The sequence below is a fragment of the Lissotriton helveticus genome, chromosome 3_2 (genome assembly GCF_964261635.1).
Source record: "Lissotriton helveticus chromosome 3_2, aLisHel1.1, whole genome shotgun sequence".
In the NCBI taxonomy this organism is placed as follows: domain Eukaryota; kingdom Metazoa; phylum Chordata; class Amphibia; order Caudata; family Salamandridae; genus Lissotriton; species Lissotriton helveticus.
In genome coordinates, this window is record NC_136062.1 from 394,876,878 (window position 1) to 394,897,463 (window position 20,586).

General features: G+C 44.7%; 1 protein-coding gene across 2 annotated transcripts in view; it reads left to right on the plus strand.

Moving 5' to 3' along the window:
- The window catches only part of SHANK2 (SH3 and multiple ankyrin repeat domains 2), a 3,078,421-nt gene that overhangs the window by 1,528,084 nt on the left and 1,529,751 nt on the right, over nt 1-20,586 (plus strand). The window lies entirely within an intron of this gene.

Below are 20,586 nucleotides of genomic sequence, written 5' to 3' on the forward strand. Positions count from 1 at the left end.
CGTCACCCGTCCCCCTTCGCAGCAGTTCCCTCCTTTCTCAGCTCGTCTCCTCGGTCATGCACGCGTCCCATTCATACTCTGAAAAATGATTACTTCCGTCCAAGCGATCACCTTTCTTGACTGTACGCCCACAGTCTTTCTGTAGTTGTCACCTTAACTTGGCGAAATGTCTTTCCGTTTACTTCCAGACAATCGCCTTCTCCGATAGGTTACTCACACACAGTAACTTTCGACCAGCGTCCGTTACTCATACACTCACTCTTACACTCCCCCTATCTTGGATCCACGGCGGTCAATGGTACCTCGTGACCTCCGTACTATGGTCGACAACTACCCTGGATGTTCGATACACCCAAAACCACTTAAGCTCTGGCCTGAACTTAAGATTTCACCAGTTCACCCGTTTACCAGGTAACCAGCTTACCAGGTTGCGCACGCTCACAACCTTCTCTCATTCACACTACAGGCATTCAACTCCGCAAGACATTACAATACAAATACAACACAAAACACCGCAATCTGTTCACGCATGACCCTTTTTATACTCACTCTCCTCCGATACTGCTGCTTTTCTCGCACCGTCTGCACCTTTCGGCACACGATTCTTCCGCTGCTCGTCTTTCGACGTCTCGGGGCCTTGGGGTAAACTAACCTCTCTAGATTACCTTCCTCAAGAAGATAACCATCCTCACTCTGCTACCAACTGCTAACGCGGGATTACTGGTTACTAGTTACCTTACCAAATCCCAAACTATGTCGACTGAATCGTTGGTACCTGTCATTGAGTAAAAGGTAATCTTACAATAAATCAATCAATTTAAGAACTTACACCACTCTAAATGACCACTGACCAAATTTTAGGTTTCAAAGATTTAATATAAAGTCAAAGATAACTGAAGATACAAACTTCTCAAAATGAGATTAAGAAGATAAATCGGTATCACTATGAACATGAACTTTTTGAATAGTCTGAGTCTGAAAAACAGAATAATAAGTACAAGCTCGAAAACCATAAGGGTTGCCAAAATGGATACAAGTTGCAACCTCAAAGTCATTACAGAAAAGAAAATTAAGGTTAGTCTGTCCCTACACTATACTAAGTGACATCCCTACTTAGCAAGATCTTTACCCCTCTAGGTGTCAGCCGTGGTGACTTCCTAAGAAGATCACGCACTTCTCTTTGTCTCTTCTCTGATAATGGGTCTCTCCTGATCAGCCTATCTGCCTACCCATCCGCTTCCTTCGGCTCCCAAAATCATCTGCTCTGCTCTCTCCCCGGGTCTCTTTCCCTAATACCAAATCACATTTCCAACAGAAACGCCCCTTGGGACGCCCCTCACGTGGTATATCTTTGCGCGGCAAACTCCATGATGGTACTCTTGAAGACCCTCGTTAAAGTTGACCTTGGTTCCCAGGCTTCTTCTCCAGTGCGCTGATACCCCCTGAAATTCCTGGAAACTCCTACAGGCCTGCGCCAAGCGCCACTGAACAAAGCCCCTTTCATTCTAGCTGATTAAGACCCTTGCACCTGCATCCAGTCCGTCCTGCAGTGGGCCTCAAATTCCAAACTCCACCATATCTTTGAGTCATAAAACACACTCCAAGCTCTGTGCTGGACACCTCTCGACTTCTTCCTTAACGAGCACATGGTAGTTCAAACGATATGACATTATCAGTTCAGGCCTACTTGATTTACATGAAACAGGTCCCTGCACTCTTAAAACATTAACTTGATTTAAACAACATTCTTAACTAGCATACGTTTCTAAAATAACACATCTATAAAGCATAAATTTCAAACTTAGTTCGATAATACATTTGGAAGAACCACGTCAACCTTGTCTCACATTATTTTAGCAGCACGTTTAGATTTTCTGTGAATTGCCATGAGGCCTACACATTATACTGGTTTTGTAAAGTTCTATTCAACTCTAACATGATTCCTTTAACATGAGAACATGAAGTTTTCATTTTCATCCCAAACATTTCTACATTAGTCTCACACAGTTATGATTATTGTTACTCTACTTAAACATTCTATGCATTTCACCACTGAATATAAGACACTCGGTGTATTTCACTTCTAAATATAAACACCCTGGTGCAAAGTACATGTTAACTAACTACGTGCTTGTAAATATGGTACACTTATAAAATTTTTTCAAACTTGTGCTCTCTCATGGTAGTTTGAGTGGCAAAAATCTATCCCCATGGAGCGGTGCAGATTTACTTCCTTGCACTCACATAAGCATTTCTTTGCACTGAAATATCTGCAAAGAATGCATTATTATTAAGATCATTTCCTGCACAGCAATTATAATGGCCATATTTTGACCAATTTAATCATGTCTGGGAAGGTTTTCAGATCGTTTGGCTCGAACCTGTGTTGTGCTTCAGTTATTAAGTCTTTTACTAGGTGTGCAGTACGTAAGTGCCCTGGTGAGACAATTTAGTGCTTTATAAGCTTATGAAATCAATGCAATAAATCATAATTATTCTTGGTTCTGGGCTGCCTACAACAGGATGCAGGTTTCAAGGTGCACGTAATTGGTGACTGGGGAGTCGGCAGCACACACAGTCGATGTTCGAGTCTCTGAGCCATGTTTATTACACTGTGGCGCCTACAGACTCATTCTTCTGTACTTAAAAAAGGGATGATCTATTGCCCTGCATGGCAGCATCATTATTTCACTCGGAGATACAGTCACCGTGTAGCAGTAGCATGCACAGCGTCAGTAAGGTTGGAAGTCACCTTCTGGGGTTAAATGCAATTATATACACATAACTTAATATATAGAGGATACATAGTGGCTTAGTGTGCATCAATCAATCATTCATTCATACACCGTAATCAACACTTTTCTTAAAAGATAATACACAAATTGATAAAGATAATGCACAAATTCATGACAGCACTAGTGACATTTCTAAACACAAGTAAAATCCCAAGTTGATCATCTGGCATGATGACACTCTCTCATTTGAGTCACAATACAAGGCACTAATCGATATAAGGCTTCTGAGAGTACCAAAGTCCTCTCAGAAGCATTAAATCGATTATTGGCTTTCTTCCATCCCCAGGATTGGCAAATGGCTGTACAGTCAATAACCTTCTTCCAACTTGACTATCTGTGTGTCAATGGATCTGTGATATATATGCTGCAGATTGTCCAGAATGCGGCTGCTAGATTACTTCTTCATCTGCCTAAATTCTGCTCAGTTCGAAGCTTCTCCACTGGCTTCCGCTTCAGGATTGCACTCAATTCAAAGCTTTTTGCGTTGCTCATTGCATTATGAACAAGATGGGAACACCTAGTTTGGCGCCCCTGATGCAACCTAGCTCTTATACCACGACTAAAAGAGTAAGACTGGGAGGGCATTCTTTCCAAGCAATGGCCCTGGTCCTGCCTTCACAGCTAAGGAAGACGCAAAAATAATTTATATTTTAGAAAGCGGGTGAAGAGCTGACTTTTTGCATCATAGGCCCTTTCTGTGCTGGTCTATGCTGTTCTAACTTGGAGTAGGCTAGCACTTGGAAAGCCCCTTTCCAGGGTAGCTATGTACCTTAGAACTCTCCATAACATTACAGAAGCATATGCACATATGCAAAGAACGTTAACCCCTTGCATGCAGGGGTGATTCCCCCGCTGTGCTGGGGGTAGGGGGGCGCGCACAGTGCCCCCATGCTCATGACGAGCTCAACTCGTCATGATGCACAGTGCTCGTGTGCTCATGACGAGCTCAGCTCGTCACGGCCACACCTGTTTTCGTGGAACGTTCAGCACAGCAGGGGAATTATCCCCGCGAGTGAGCGTTCCACGGCTCATGATGAGCTCAGCTCGTCATGAGCACACGAGCACTGTGCCTCATAATACCCAATGCCTAACTCTACTTTCTATAAAAAAAGACAAAAAGTTGCAGGGGTCTAAATAAAAAACAATAATATCACATATATAGTTGTACCATCTTTAATCCCTTGACTGTGGCACAAATTCTGACGCGGTGCTGGCGAAATAATAAGTGGGCGGGGTTCGGACGGCCCCCGGCCATCCTTTGCACACACCCACTGTGATGTCAGACCACCTGGGGTCATCCGACGCATGCAAGGGGTTAAACGACTAAGAAAAAATCTTACATGAACATCATCCGCTAAAATCTTGCAACCTTAAAACACCTGTGAGATGTAACTGAATTCAGATATATGCCATAACATATATCATACATCTAAAATCTGACAATATGATTGGCTTTGTCAGTGGTTGTTAGCTTTTAAGATAAATGAGTAACAACAATGATTTGTTATAAATAATTTACAATCAAAATTGAGGCCTGTGGAAGGAGTTATGGCATTCAGTTATGTACTCTTAATGTTAGAAGTGTATGCCCTTTTCTCTGCATCTAGTCAATATGCACATCTTCAACCACCTCTCTTTCCTCTTAAGTACCCTCTTTTCATTCTACCTTTACTGCACTTCTTCACATCTCCGTCACTTCACCACTTCAAAACATACACTGCACTCACTCACATTTAAGCAATGTATTTCCTTTTGCTATTGCCTTAGAAATATTTGGACATATGAGTACCCCTTCCCACACATTTACATCGAATTTCAATTTCAATCTGGATACATGACTATTCTTCTGTGTGCTCTGCAGAGAGGCCAAACCACTGACAGGCATATTGCTTTGGCTTTAGCTCTCAATCATAGCCCCTCATAAACACCTGGTATGGCTCATAGTTTGCAGATGCAAGAGTATAAGATGCACGGAAAAAATACAGAAACACAACAAAATAATAGCTAACACTCTTGGGGAAATCCAAGATTAAGTAAATCATTTAAAATAAGACTAAATCGCTGACATGCATTGCCTTAATGTTTTCAATATTCAATTTTCATAAATCATTCCATGTTTTTGGCATTGATTTTAAGGGCATGTAGATAGGGACCGTTTTATCGCCATACAGCAGATAACTGTTTTTAGTTTTTACTTTAAGCCCATATCTCTCCCTTAGGTCTTGACTCAGATATTTGGATCAACTTTGCAAGGAAACAACAACCATGCTCATCTTTTGGATACATTTTGCGGGGGAGCAAATACAGTAGTTCTATTTCTAAAAGGGACAGTGACGTGCATCCAGGGCCTGGGGTGTCACAGTAGGGAGGTAAGCATGACCAGGGGTCTCAGCAACATATACATATATAAATACCACAATATTAGCCTTATAACACTTACCATTCCTGAGGATGAGGCACCAAATCACACATGCTTGAATCTACTCCTATGTGGGCTGAATGGGAAAGGGTAGGATCTATTCCTGTGAATGATGGACGGCTGCCACACAGGTTCATAGACTCCGATGCCCGAAACTGTGTCGCTGATAGCATCACTGGCCTACAGTGGATACTACCATAGACTACAATGGCAATGACAGGCTTTAGATAGCTTAGCTCTGCATCGTGCATCACAGTTCAGAAATGTGACTTACTGTCTAGCATTTGTCTCCAGCTACAGAGCGAGGTCGGGCAGGCAGCCTGGGGCAGACAACTTAGACAAAAATACATTGATTTGTTTAGAGATACAATAGTATCTCTCAATAAATCTGGCTATTTAATATTTGCGCATATTTCAGTGGGACGCAGCCTCTGAGCCCTAATGGAGAAACCACCCCTGGCTCAGATGTGAGTCCCATACTCACTGTGTATAGGACAGTACCCTTTTTGTATGGTGACCTCCAACTTTTTGCTCCAATTGCTGATGGTTATGACTCTGATAGAGCACTGGAGTATATTTCCCGGACCACAGTGCCTATGCTCACTTCAAAAACAGTTAATTTCGACTTGGTAATCCCAAATTGGCAACGCCTCTAGTATATGGTACCAGCGGGCCTGGTGCATAAGTGGTTGACAGGGTCCCCAGGGCTGCAGCATGGTTTTGTGCCACCCTGGATGATCCAAACAAACTACTGACTGCAGGCCTGCCATTGTAGACTTCAGCAGCAGTGCAAACTGCTCAAAAGTCGACTGTGCCTTCACCATGTGTGGCACAGTCAAATGCACTATTTTTAATAAATGAAACTCACCACTAAGGTAGGCCTCCTCGTCCCAGGTGGCAGGGTGCAGTATTGTAAAGGAGAGGAAATATAAGTGACAACCTTTTTGTCCATTTAATGGCGTTCCCCATTGGAAACTACTATAACTGTCAGTGGTCCACAGGATAACATGGGCTGCCACCTGGGTATTCTCGAGGTTGGCAGTTCCATTATAGTGCCACTGAAATATGTCACGTTTGGTATCAAACAAAGTGCTATCTTACCCCTCAAATGAATCTTGTGCCCTGGGTGATGTGGCATGCCCCATGAAGCTACTTTAGAGGTTGCTGACCTGGTTACCCCAGCTTCTCTGTGCTCTATCTGGCAAGCCTTGTTTTCCTCCTGCCGCCAAGACAGGATTCTGACCTCATGCCAGGCAATTTGATCGCTTCCAGGAGTCAGAAAGTCTGCCTCCAGGCAGGCTATTGATGTGACCCATCAAGGGAGTTGTAGTCTTGCCTGCCACAAGGTTGCAGGCCACTACCTCATTCTTCAGGGCCCAGTGAGGTGCCGGTACCTTTCTGCTATGTTTACTGTTGCCAAGGCTTGCTGGTCACCAGTCTGGCAACTAACCCCCAAACTCAACGCCACATCCACAGGTAACACTGTGCTTCCTTCATCCGTTGTTACTGTTAGCAGCTGTGTATCTGTTGTGTTTTTGCATTTATTTTGTTTTTTGCAGCAACATGTAAGTGGTAAAACCAGCATTCCTGAGGCTCCCATTCAGCACCAGGGACAGCTCTGTCCAACTTTACTAGTGGGAGCAGTTTATTCTCAAAACGATTTTTGTAAGAGCCCATTTTTCACTTTCTTTGCCAAAGAATTCAACCATTCAAGAGATTATTTCTTGCAGAATACTTTATTCACAAGCTTCCGTATCAGAGCTTTTCTCCTGATGTATGTTTTTCTTTCATTCCTACCCGTGGAGAGTTGATCCCGCTTGGTCAGATTCGACAAAAAATTGAAAAGTTTTGGATGGGAAGACTTGATACTTTCCACGCATCTTTAGTGTATGGGATTTTCTTTTGGTACTTAAAAACCTAGTGGCATCTTGAAAGGTCAAAAACCTTGTGGCATCTTGTAAAACAGAATGGGAATGGAGGAAAACTGCAGCACGGGGTTAATTTACAGCCCCACAGCAACAGCGACGTCCTCCCAACCCATAACATTTTAACATTATCCCAGAGAGAAGGGAAACTTGCAGAAATACTGTTTTAGGTAGATTATGATATGGAGATTGTTGAATTAATATAATAGGTATACTTCCTTGGGCATGGTGGGTGAAGACCACCATTACCCACATCCCTAAAAGAAAGAGAAATGTGGACTATATCAATCAACCAATCAGGGATTTATATAGCATAGCTAATTACCTTTGAGGGTGTCGGGGTGCTAGAGTAGCTAACTGCTTCAGGGAGATATATTCATTCGAACAGCCAGGTCTTGACATCCTATCCAGTTATCCTTCCCTAAACTTGCTAAATACACCCCAGGCTATGTTCCTTTTTATATCCAAGGCTGCTAATTCGATCAGTCTTTCATCTACTTCTCTGGCAGTAGTGCTTCTAGTATGTTTGTGTTGGTCTTTTGTCACCTTCCAACTGTTATTTTTGTTTATATGTGCATTTTCCATAATGCACATCTCTACCATCCAGCTGTTAGTGCGCCATATATTCTAAAAGACATTGGAGACTAAGTGGGACTTGTCTTACAATGACAAATTCAGCCTTGCACACGTTATAGAACAGTGTTGATCGAAGTGCCAGAAATATGCAAATGAAGAAAAAGGACAACGATTCTAGGCAATGATGAGAGCAAGAGATGCAGTGTACAGACCTAGGGCTGGGAGCGTGAATATTCTCAGTCCAAGCCAATGTGGAATAAGTAGGTTTTTGATTTTTTTCAACATGCTGAGGAAGTAGATGGGCCATGTTTGTAGGATGTGAAGAAAGGATTGACAAATAAATATTCTGCAATAATCACCCTCCATTTTGAGATGTTGGTCAGCCTCAGATTATAACACACCAATCTGAATTAATAATGGCCACTTGTGAGCAAGAATGCACTCATAAATTGCTAGACTACATTTGAATGTGCTTATTGCTTACCTCTATTCTTTCTGTTATGTAATAGTCATATATAAAGGGAAAATACAGATGAATGGGTTAGCAGGGGGGCAGGCGGGCATCCGAATGTTGAACATGAGCAGTAGGAATGTACAACAATGGCAGGTAGCAGCACGGAGGAAAAGTATTTAGCAAATACCTCTTTGGTCTTCTTTCTTACAAAAAACACATTCCTACATGCATTATTTATTCATAATGCTTATTCACCCAGAATCCAGGTCCTAAACTTAGTTTCACTAGACCTTCTATGTCTGTTCCTGACTATCCGAAGCATCTCTTCAGTCTTTTGCCCCCCCCATACTGAGTCCAAGTAAAAGATAGAAGCAATAATTCGTTCCCTGAGGCATTCATTATCCAGCCTGAGGTGCGATCAAAATGTCTAGATGATTGTGATGTAGATGAATTGACCTCCAGCCCCTGAGAAGTGTGTCTGAATGTACAGAGCAGCTGAGCTATGTTTCCTTCTCAATCTGTGTTATCTTCACTTTGGGTCATCATTACTCAAAATAGTATAAAATGAACGGTTTAGAAGTGGCTGTCAGCACACTTCTTAAAAGTTTGAAAGACTATCAGGCACATGCATCATTCTAGGCTTTTGAGATTTCTTAATTGCGATTTTTAAGAAATCGCAATTAAGAAATCGCAAAAGCCTATGCATGAAGAAATCGTTGAAAATGTTGTGATTTCTAAACATTCCTTAATTGCGACTCGCAAATTGCGACTCGCAATTAAGGAATACCTCCCCATTCATTCCTATGGGCCTAAAAGCCCATAGGAATGAATGGGAAGATATTCTCAATTTGCGATTAGCAATTAGCGAATCGCAAATTGAGAACGCGATTTCAAGGGTGCAGGGGTGTCCAAAGGACACCCTGTTGCACCCCTGAAATCAATCTGTGCACATATGTTCTGCACACACATGCCCTAAGGGCATGTGTGTGCACAACATGAAACTTTGAAAAATGCACAAAAGTGCATTTCTCAAAGTTTTCGCAAATTACCATGAGGTTCAACCTCATGGTAATTTGCTCCCCCTAATTGCAAAATCGCTATTTTTTAAACTTTCATGCATTGCATTTAATGAATCGCAAAATGCGTTTCCTTAAATGCAATCGCAATTTGAGAATTCTCAAATATTTGCGAATTCTCAAATTGCGAGGGCCTTCACCCTTCATGCATCCCAAAAGCTGGTTTTGCGATCGCAAACGGCCGATTATTGCGATTCGCACCGTTTGCGATCGCAAAAAGCTTTGATGCATTGCCTGTATGAGAAAACACTTTTTATTCGCAGAAAACTACCCTGAACTTGGAAGGAGACGCTGTGGGACGCTGTGGGAGAATACTTGCCCCGTTTGCTGGACTTTGCACAGTCCTACTGCTCGCCGCTCCCGCTGCGCGGGAGCCGCTTCGCTGTGGGAGGAGGATACTTGTGACCCACCAACGTTGCTGCACCTGACTGGCTGACGCGCCGAGAGGAAGGGAACACCTGTGGAGGCTGCAGGGGTAGCGCGGCAGGGACTCACTATCCCAGGAGTTCCTGCTTGACCACGAGACATCCGGTCAGCGCACCCCTGCGTGCCCCGCTCCCACCGGCAAACCGGCCAAAAAAAGAGAGCAGCAGCGCTTTCCAGTGTGACCCTGAACTTGGAAGGAGACGCTGTGGGACGCTGTGGGAGAATACTTGCCCCGTTTGCTGGACTTTGCACAAAAGTGCATTTCTCAAAGTTTTCGCAAATTACCATGAGGTTCAACCTCATGGTAATTTGCTCCCCCTAATTGCAAAATCGCTATTTTTTAAACTTTCATGCATTGCATTTAATGAATCGCAAAATGCGTTTCCTTAAATGCAATCGCAATTTGAGAATTCTCAAATATTTGCGAATTCTCAAATTGCGAAGGCCTTCACCCTTCATGCATCCCAAAAGCTGGTTTTGCGATCGCAAACGGCGATTATTGCGATTCGCACCGTTTGCGATCGCAAAAAGCTTTGATGCATTGCCTGTATGAGAAAACACTTTTTATTCGCAGAAAACTACCCTGAACTTGGAAGGAGACGCTGTGGGACGCTGTGGGAGAATACTTGCCCCGTTTGCTGGACTTTGCACAGTCCTACTGCTCGCCGCTCCCGCTGCGCGGGAGCCGCTTCGCTGTGGGAGGAGGATACTTGTGACCCACCAACGTTGCTGCACCTGACTGGCTGACGCGCCGAGAGGAAGGGAACACCTGTGGAGGCTGCAGGGGTAGCGCGGCAGGGACTCACTATCCCAGGAGTCCCTGCTTGACCACGAGACATCCGGTCAGCGCACCCCTGCGTGCCCCGCTCCCACCGGCAAACCGGCCCAAAAAAAGAGAGCAGCAGCGCTTTCCAGTGTGACCCTGAACTTGGAAGGAGACGCTGTGGGACGCTGTGGGAGAATACTTGCCCCGTTTGCTGGACTTTGCACAGTCCTACTGCTCGCCGCTCCCGCTGCGCGGGAGCCGCTTCGCTGTGGGAGGAGGATACTTGTGACCCACCAACGTTGCTGCACCTGACTGGCTGACGCGCCGAGAGGAAGGGAACACCTGTGGAGGCTGCAGGGGTAGCGCGGCAGGGACTCACTATCCCAGGAGTCCCTGCTTGACCACGAGACATCCGGTCAGCGCACCCCTGCGTGCCCCGCCCCCACCGGCAAACCGGCCAAAAAGAGAGCAGCAGCGCTTTCCAGTGTGACCCTGAACTTGGAAGGAGACGCTGTGGGACGCTGTGGGAGAATACTTGCCCCGTTTGCTGGACTTTGCACAGTCCTACTGCTCGCCGCTCCCGCTGCGCGGGAGCCGCTTCGCTGTGGGAGGAGGATACTTGTGACCCACCAACGTTGCTGCACCTGACTGGCTGACGCGCCGAGAGGAAGGGAACACCTGTAAAGGCTGCAGGGGTAGCGCGGCAGGGACTCACTATCCCAGGAGTCCCTGCTTGACCACGAGACATCCGGTCAGCGCACCCCTGCGTGCCCCGCCCCCACCGGCAAACCGGCCAAAAAGAGAGCAGCAGCGCTTTCCAGTGTGACCCTGAACTTGGAAGGAGACGCTGTGGGACGCTGTGGGAGAATACTTGCCCCGTTTGCTGGACTTTGCACAGTCCTACTGCTCGCCGCTCCCGCTGCGCGGGAGCCGCTTCGCTGTGGGAGGAGGATACTTGTGACCCACCAACGTTGCTGCACCTGACTGGCTGACGCGCCGAGAGGAAGGGAACACCTGTGGAGGCTGCAGGGGTAGCGCGGCAGGGACTCACTATCCCAGGAGTCCCTGCTTGACCACGAGACATCTGGTCAGCGCACCCCTGCGTGCCCCGCCCCCACCGGCAAACCGGCCCAAAAAAGAGAGCAGCAGCGCTTTCCAGTGTGACCCTGAACTTGGAAGGAGATGCTGTGGGACGCTGTGGGAGAATACTTGCCCCGTTTGCTGGACTTTGCACAGTCCTACTGCTCGCCGCTCCCGCTGCGCGGGAGCCGCTTCGCTGTGGGAGGAGGATACTTGTGACCCACCAACGTTGCTGCACCTGACTGGCTGACGCGCCGAGAGGAAGGGAACACCTGTGGAGGCTGCAGGGGTAGCGCGGCAGGGACTCACTATCCCAGGAGTCCCTGCTTGACCACGAGACATCCGGTCAGCGCACCCCTGCGTGCCCCGCCCCCACCGGCAAACCGGCCAAAAAGAGAGCAGCAGCGCTTTCCAGTGTGACCCTGAACTTGGAAGGAGCCGCTGTGGGACGCTGTGGGAGAATACTTGCCCCGTTTGCTGGACTTTGCACAGTCCTACTGCTCGCCGCTCCCGCTGCGCGGGAGCCGCTTCGCTGTGGGAGGAGGATACTTGTGACCCACCAACGTTGCTGCACCTGACTGGCTGACGCGCCGAGAGGAAGGGAACACCTGTGGAGGCTGCAGGGGTAGCGCGGCAGGGACTCACTATCCCAGGAGTCCCTGCTTGACCACGAGACATCCGGTCAGCGTACCCCTGCGTGCCCCGCCCCCAACGCCCATCCTATAACATCAGAGGAGAGACCGTCTTGCGGGACGCAAGCGGGACGCCGGGCGAAGCCCGGGCAAAGGGCGGGCCGTCTGTGGCCGTCCGGGGCCAGCAGGGGCCGGGACGGGACATCCCCCTAACATCTCCGGTAAGCCAAGCCGAGTATTGTGTGGAGGGATTACACCAATATATTTAACTGTGCTAAGTCTCTGTATATGTCTTCATACTCCCCAATGGCTACCCGTTCAGGTAGATGTTCACGGAGAGGGGGAAACACCACGCTGGGTACAATGGACAACTTTATTACCCGCGCGGTTTCTGTGGTAGAGAAGGAGATTATCCTAGCGGAACGCAGATTGTCACGTGAATTTGTAGCTCATAAACGATCCTCCTTGGGGTCACTTGCACAGGCTAAATCTCCCACAAACAACGTTATGCCAGCTGATTCAAACACTTCCCATGGCAATATACAACCATGTGTCATCGACGTAAGACCAAACAGTGATTTTTCTGAGATCGCATCTGATCCGGCATCTCAAAATAAAACATCAACTACTACCGGAACTAGAAATGTTACAATTGTTGAAATCCCAGCACCACCGGTCTTGCCCTTAGTAATGATACATGATGCCCCCACAAACCTTACTCTTCAATCACCTCCTAAGACGACAGGAAGGGTTGCTGTAAAACGAAAAAGACTGGTCACTCCACGTAAAGCCTACAGAATAAAAGTATTAAAAAGAATCCGCAAAAATCACATGTATGTGGGAGCTCACTGCAAAGCAGTAGATAACGACGCCACGAACAATGGAATCGAACTCAGCGAACACTCAGAGTGTAACCAACAAAAAGACCCTGCTGATAATGTTGTGACCATTGACTTAGCTAATAACTCTACAGGCTTACCAGTACCAGAAATGATGATGGAATGGATTCAATCGCTCATGACATCCTTATTGTTACCAGTTACAGAAAAACTGGAAGGGTTATTAAACCGCTTGGACAAATTTGAACAAACGTCCCTGGATAACTTCTTTGCCCTAAAAACGCTGATAAAACTTAATACAAAGATTGGACAAGAAACAGTAAGACCTGAGAAAAGCCCAACAATAACCAAACCAGTCCATCCACCTTGTCAAGCCAAGCAAGATAGTGCAGTGGATTTTAGCAGACCTAACACTGTACTGGGAGGACAGAGCACGGAGTCACGGATAGACCCATTAACCAGTGATAGATCTCGACTGGCTGTTCCACCTAAGCCAGCACCACGCAAAACAAAACAACCATCAAATACTATCACTGTAGAAACTAGGGTACCCACTAAATCAACTAATGGAATGGTACCCACAGGCACCAGTAACAACAGCAAAGCACAAATATCTGTCTGTAGCACTGATTTTCAAATGCCCAAAAGGGTCCCCAACGCTCATCTTCCACCAGGGTGCCAACCGTACGTGGTAGTTCTCACAGGGGTTCCACCACTGAAACCCAACAAAAGGGAGTCTTACAATGAACTAAAAAATAAGACCCTATACTGGCTGAAGGAAAACAGACCCCTACCCTACACAGTCAACTGCCAAGTTATCCAAGTCCGAAGAGTTAGTTGGGTGGGAACAAGATCAAAAGACATTGAAGGGGATTGTATACTGGTCAACTTTAAAGATCCTTCTGTTGCCCAGCTTGTATATAGTCAACAGCCGCGAAGTAACAACCGAGGAATTGGGACCTGCGATCTTAGTTATTTTTACCCAATGCAACGGAAGCAAGATAACAGAGTACCACAACAGCCAGGTCTGTTGGCCAATAAATATTCCTTCTTTGACCCCCCGACTCCAATTGAAAGAACACCTCCGATAAATCCGGGATTGGACAACAACTGGTCATGGTGGGGCCACTGACAAAAAAACGAGGAAGTTGCACCTAAAAACACGACTACTAACTCTTTCAATGAGGAACAGCATGTTGGGAATGATAATCCCATGCTAAAGCAAACAGAGAAAATACCCGGAAGAAAAGCATCTGACCAACAAGGACTAGTTCCAATCGCTGATGGTAGTACTGAGGGTCACGGTCCACCAGCATTATCATTGTTCAGTAAAGTTCATTGGAACCAGGCGCCTGTACATGCACCCCTGGTCGATTCCAACGAGGACGAACCCTTGTCCACAAGCCACCCAACCAACCAAGAACCTTGCAAGCCCAACCAAGTCTTAAAGATACTGTCATGGAACATCGCAGGGTTGTCCAGAAATCTGAGCGATAGAAATTGGAGCTCCTTTATGGAGGAGCACGAAATTATACCGCATCTGTAAGAGGTAGACCCTCTGGGGGTCTAACAATCTGGATAAGTATATCCCTGGATGTTGTTGTATCACCCCTGTATTTTGCTTCCAATGATTTACTTGGCGTTAAGTTAACCACTAGAAACTTGGGAGATGTTTATATGATAAATGTCTATAATAGACCTTCCCCAAAAAATAAGTTATCAATGGTTATTGAACAGCTTAGCACCTATCTAGTCAACTTAGAACCTGAATCCAAAATATACATAGGTGGGGATTTCAATTGTCAGTTCGAGCCCATAAAGGGGCTCGAAAAATTATTGGAAAATGAAGATAGAGCACTCGACATCCCCCCCTTAGATAATGCAAAGTATGCAAAATGTACAGTGGCTGCTATGCAGATATATGAATTGACTGTATCCCATGGATTGCGGGCATGTAATGGTCGATTAGACCCGGATAAACCGGCTAACCACACCTTTAGCAAAGGGTTGTCTAAATCCTTGATAGATTTCATACTAATTTCAACTAATCTCTGGCACTTACTGTCGGCCCTTAAGGTCGTGGATAGACCAGAGAGTGACCACTTTCCCTTACAGTTAGGGCTATTATCCGACCCTTTTTTGGACCATGATAGCAGGATGGAAAGTGAGAGTGGGGTAGCAGAGGTTGTCGTCTCTAATAATAGGAAGGCAATTAAATGGCCTCATATCTTAGCAAAAGAGGAAACACTCTTGGGAATCTACAGCATTTTCTCAGATATCATCCCCCAATACGGAAATTTAAGGTTGGGATCCCATGAGGTCCTGAAAATGCACTATCACCTAGTGGAATTACTAACTCCGCTCCTGAGTAAAAGCTGTACAAACAAAAAAGTTAACACAAATAGGCAATTGGAACTAGAGACACCATGGTACAACAAACATGTGTCATCTAGCCAAAACTGATTTAATTATTGCCGTGAAGTCCAAAGACCAGCCGAGGGTTAGAGAATGCAGAAAAGCATATAAAAACCTTATGCAAAATGCAAAAAGGGAATGGGATGAGCGAATCTGGGAAGACCTCTTGAGTGCTGCTAAAAGACATGACCAATGTACTTTCTGGAATCTAATAGCCAAAAACAACAAAACAGGTAGTTCCAATAGGGATTTCTTCTTGGACGAAAAGGTCTGGTTTGATCACTTTGTGGTCTTGTATGATCAAGCAGGGCCTCCCGCCGAATACAACGACCCCGGGTCTTGTACCGAGTGTATTAATCCTGTGCAATTTAGCACTAAAGAAACTCTATGTGCAATAAAAGCAATAAAGGCGGGAAAAGCTCCAGGTCCGGACAAATTACCTGGTGATTTATTTACCCATAACATCGAGGTATGGTGCCCTTACATAAATTATCTGTGTAATTCAATTCTATTAGGAACCCCGATCCCTGAAACGTGGAAAGGGGCCGAAATAGTAACCATTTTTAAAAAAGGGGATCGCTACAACCCGGGTAATTGCAGACCAATTAGTTTAATTGACATTTTACAAAAAATTTTTGCCAGACATATTTTAAATCGGCTTTTAATATGGATTGAAGAATCTGAAACCCTCTGTAAATTCCAAGCTGGTTTCAGATCCAAGACTAGCACTGTGGATCAAGTGTACAGATTCATGTGTATATGCTGGAAATATGTAAAGATAAAAAAGTGTAGCATATATGTTGCATTCATGGACCTACGCTCAGCGTTTGATCTTGTTCCCCGCCACTTATTATGGGAATGTTTAAAGAAGATGGGTGTCCCGGATGAATTGTTGGTTAATCTTATAAAATTGCATACTGATAACTTTGCTAAAGTAAGGTGGGGAAGAAACGGAGAACTTACCCGACCCATCCCAGTGAAAAGGGGGGTGAGACAAGGGTGTGTACTGGCCCCAACCCTCTTTTCGCTGTTTGTAAACGATATTCCCCACTATCTAGCCCAATGCAACCACGATTCTCCTAAACTGTGTAATGAGGCAGTCACAGCACTACTATTTGCGGATGACACCATCCTAATATCCCAAACTCCCAAAGGCCTGCAAAATCTAATAAATAAATTTAATAGTTATTGTGAGATGAAGGGGTTAGAAATTAACTCATCTAAAACGAAATATATGGCAATCAATCCCTCCAAATCATTTAAGAAAAATCTGGCCCTAAATAATACCAAACTTGAATACGTAGATTCTTTTGATTATCTGGGTATCAGGCTGGACAGCAGATTGTCTTGGACAAATCAACTTGACAAAAGCAGGTTAACACTTAAACAGAATTCACTACCCATTTTAAAGATTCATGGTGGGAGTACATCTAAAGCCATAACTCCTGCGATTGACGTGTTCAAAGCAAAAGCACAATCTGCTGCCTTGTATGGGGCTGAGATCTGGGGGCCTCATTCTAAAAAAACATTTGAGGCTGATGAAAATATGTTTTTTAGACGTGTACTAAGACTGCCTGTAAGAACACCCTTAGTGCCGGTCTATTTAGACATTAACATAAAGCGCACAGACCTCTTATGCTGGATGCGACCATTGCTTTATTGGGTGAGATTGTGGTCTACCCCGGAACTTGCTGACTATAGAGCAGGTTTAATGGAAGTTAGGGAGCTGGACTCCTTCAACTCAATTAAGTGGCTGAGACATGTATCTTACTGGTTCATAGAAATAGGTCTATCACACTTCTGGGAAACACCAACCACATCTATCACCTCGCTAAATATCTGTAAGAATCAAGTAAAATCCGCTTACTGGAATTATGTAAATACACATGTATACGAACGTGCTACTGGTACACTAACGCACAGATTCTTGCAATTTAAGGATCACCCCTCATTCGAACATTTTATGGAAGAAATCGAGCCACCCTTGGCTAAATCTGTTTACCTCCAATTTAGGTATGGGGTTTTACAGATTAATGCAACCACTTGTAGGTGGGGAAAAGCAAGTAAAGATCCATATTGTACTTCTTGTGACCTTAAACTAAAAGAAGATGAAGCACATATTCTCTTGTTTTGCCCGTTATACGTATCAACTCGGAAAAAATGGATTATACCCCTCTGCAAAAACCTGGGGACTCGTTCATGCAAAGTGGCAGAGCGTATACTCAGATCCTCGAATAGCAGGTTGATTGTATTTGGTTTGAGTAGGTACCTCCACAGCGTTTGCTTAATCAGGAAAAAACTTAGAATGTTAACATAGAAAAAATTGATTTTATCTTCTGGCTTTTAACTATTTATATTCGTATATAACTGTTCTTAATACTTTAATGGTCTAGTAAAAAACCCTGGTATGTATATTCCTTTTTTTTTAATATATACTCATTGAATTATCTTACAATTGTATCTTGCACCTACCTGTATTTTTGCACACTATGAACGTTTGTTTTATCTATTGTAACTAATTTTTAACGACAAATATGTGTAATATGTGTATTATATGTGTGTTGGCTTTATGACAAAGTGTCGAATAAAAGCTTTTACTACTACTAAAAAAAGAAAACTACCCACTGGAGGCCAGAGTTCATTCAGTACTGGTCCATGCTCAAATGAACTAACATATTAACATCCCACAGAAGGATTAAAATAAGTGTGGCTAATGTTCTGCAAAAGCCCTGACACGCATCCACATATGTGGTTCAAAAAACAAAAAAACTCTTCTCCCGGGGAGAGATCTTTTGGGACTCCAATGAACGAAGACCAATCGCAGCCATAGCTAGTTAGGGGATGCAGAGAAGAGTAAAACCCAGACACTCCCTCCTCTGCAGAGCACTCTGATGGAATAATCTATGGCATGGTTCACACTCATTTGGAAGGTTGGAAGGGAGCACCCTTCTGCTAAAGAGCACCACCCTGGTAGGGAGATTACATACTCTAAAAGCCACTACATGCACACTTATACTACCTGCAAGGCCATTGACCACCTTGCCTTCCAAAGATCTTCAGTAATGCAAAACTCCTACAATAGGTGCCCGTCTAACTAAGAACCTACAGCTCGCAGTGGCCAATAAATTACAGAGTGCTAAATGTATAATTAAGTGTAACATAACATGAAAACGCGAGGTCCTCCAATACTTCCATACTTCAAAATGCAACACTTTGACAACCGTGTCACGAATGATGCTACTACAAAAGTGTTTCTCATTTTACCTTTTCTATGACTATGGGTCACTTACTATTAGTGGGCTTCAAAGCCACACTCAATTGCTTGCTTCCTGCTGGCCAGCTCTACGTTCAGCACTTCCCTCTTATTGCATGTGACCCTCCCCTAAAGCAAAGCCCAAGTACTAGTGTTCTTACACTTTTTGCAGTTCTGGGACTTATATTTTCCTTTTTGTTGAGCCACTCTAGAGAGTGCATCTTTCCTAGCTGGCCCTGTCATTTGCTTGCTGTTATTGGCTGATTTTGGTTTGCCCATGAGCTTTTTTAGTTTACTATATTCTCCCTAGTACTTGCTATCTATAAACATGTCTTTATATTTTTTTCATATCTTGTCTCATTTGCTGTGCAGTCAAAGACAGAGGTCAAATATCAGGCTTTGTATTCTGAGGTAACCTGGTGTGTACCTTTCTTTCGCTGACTTCAAAGTGAGAGAATTAGTGTGACAATCAATCCTGCTGAGTACCCATGCAAGAGAAGCAGCTGTAGGATGTTAACATTTCTAGCACACAACAAAAATGAACTGTGATAATATTTCACAGTGCATCAATATGAGGAAAGGAGAAATTAAACACACTTTTTTAAAATTCTGAAGTGTGGTTGAAGAAATATTTTAATACAATCAAAACACATCAGTAATTCAGGTGATAAGTGATGATAATTCCACACATTTTCTTTTGTGTGCAGTGCAACTGTATATCTGTGGAAATGTAATGGTCATACTCAATTGGAAATGTGTTGTCTGATTGCAGACAACACATTGTGTGCTGTCACACCATGCATACTCTACTCTATGCCACTTCACTTTCACTATTCATCTCCACAACAAGTTACACCACAACACTCTTCTCCAGTCTGTGCCCTTCCACTCTATGCCATGCCACTCCAATACCATTGTAAAACACTTGCAGGCATGGCTCACCACTCAACGCCCCTCCACTCCACATCACTCCACTTAATACTAACACACTCAATTCTACCCCACTCCACTACAATCTACCCCCTCCAATCTACAACACCTCACACCAAGATAATCCACTCTACTTCACTATAATCTACCCAACTCCAGTCCAATCAACCATGCTAATCTACAATACTCTATTCCACTCAGCCTATTCCACTCGACCCTAATTTACCCCACTGTACTGTACTCCAGTCTACCCCACTCTACCCTACTCCAATCTACCCTAATCCACTCTGTCCCAATCTACCCCACTATCTCTTAATTTACTCCAATTCACTCCACTCCAATCCAACCAATCTACCCCACTGTACTCCACTCCAATCTACTCCACTCCACTCTAGTCTAATGCACCATGCTCCACTTTATCCCAATCTACCTCACTCTACTCCAATCTATCCAACTCCAATCTACCACACTCCACTCCAATTTAACCGACTCCACCTCAATCTACCCCACTCAAGTGTAGCCCAATCTACTTCACTCCACCCCGCTCCACTCTAACCTACCCTACTCTACTCTACTCACATCATAGTCCCCCACTACAATCTTTCACACTCCAATCTACCCAGCCTGCCCCACTGCACTCTAACCCAATCTATCCCGCTCGATTCCAGTCTACCCTACTCTAATCCACCCAATCTACCACACACCACTCTAATCTTCCCCACTACACCCCAGCCCATTCCACTACAATCTACCCCAATATACTGCACTCCACTCTACCCCATTCTAACCCCAGCTACTGCAATCCTATTTACAGAAATCCACTTAAATCTACTCCTCTCTATCCCAATCCACCCAAATCTGCCCCACTCCACTGCAATCTTCCTCACTCCACTAAAATCTACCTCACTCCACTACAGTCTACCCCACTCCACTACAGTCTACTCCACCCAACTCCAATATACCCCACTCCACTCTAATATACCCCACTCAGTTTACCCAA